The sequence below is a fragment of the Trichechus manatus genome, unplaced genomic scaffold (assembly GCF_000243295.1).
Source record: "Trichechus manatus latirostris isolate Lorelei unplaced genomic scaffold, TriManLat1.0 scaffold00245, whole genome shotgun sequence".
Taxonomy (NCBI): domain Eukaryota; kingdom Metazoa; phylum Chordata; class Mammalia; order Sirenia; family Trichechidae; genus Trichechus; species Trichechus manatus.
In genome coordinates this window covers 2443336-2443895 of record NW_004444181.1, presented here as the reverse complement: position 1 = coordinate 2443895, position 560 = coordinate 2443336, and positions in this window count along the sequence as shown.

The window sequence follows — 560 nt, the reverse complement described above, 5'->3', positions numbered from 1 at the left end:
ATTGTTGATTCTCTGTTTGGCTTAGTTTTTCGGATCTTTGTTGTGGAGGGACGGCGTGGTGCTTCTGCCTAGACCGCCATCTTGCTGGAGTCCTGAATAAATTTCTCTTTGTTAAAGCCATCCACTTGTGGTATTTCTGTTATAGCACCACTAGATAACTAAGACAATCTTCAAAATGGGAAAACAGCAACGTTGTCACTTGATTATCATTTGCACAAAGGTAACATCATATCTTCTAACATCAGCATTACAGAAATGAGGATAATGTCGTTTTCCACTAGGGACTCAGTAAAGTACAGAAATACTCAAGATTTCATGTATTTGGGGACCAGGACTAAACGGGGTAACCCTGTTATTTCTGGTTTATCACAGAGTACATCGTGTTTATTATTCTTGACTGCCAGACTTATAATGGCAGCAAGACAAAGTGTCAGTTTAGTTATCACAACCCTCACCTCATTCTTTTCTATCCAGTTTGGGTGGAAGGAAATCTGATTGCATTTCACTTCCTTCAGCCCATCTCTGTATCTCCTAATTAAATCCAGCTTTTACAGTCATCT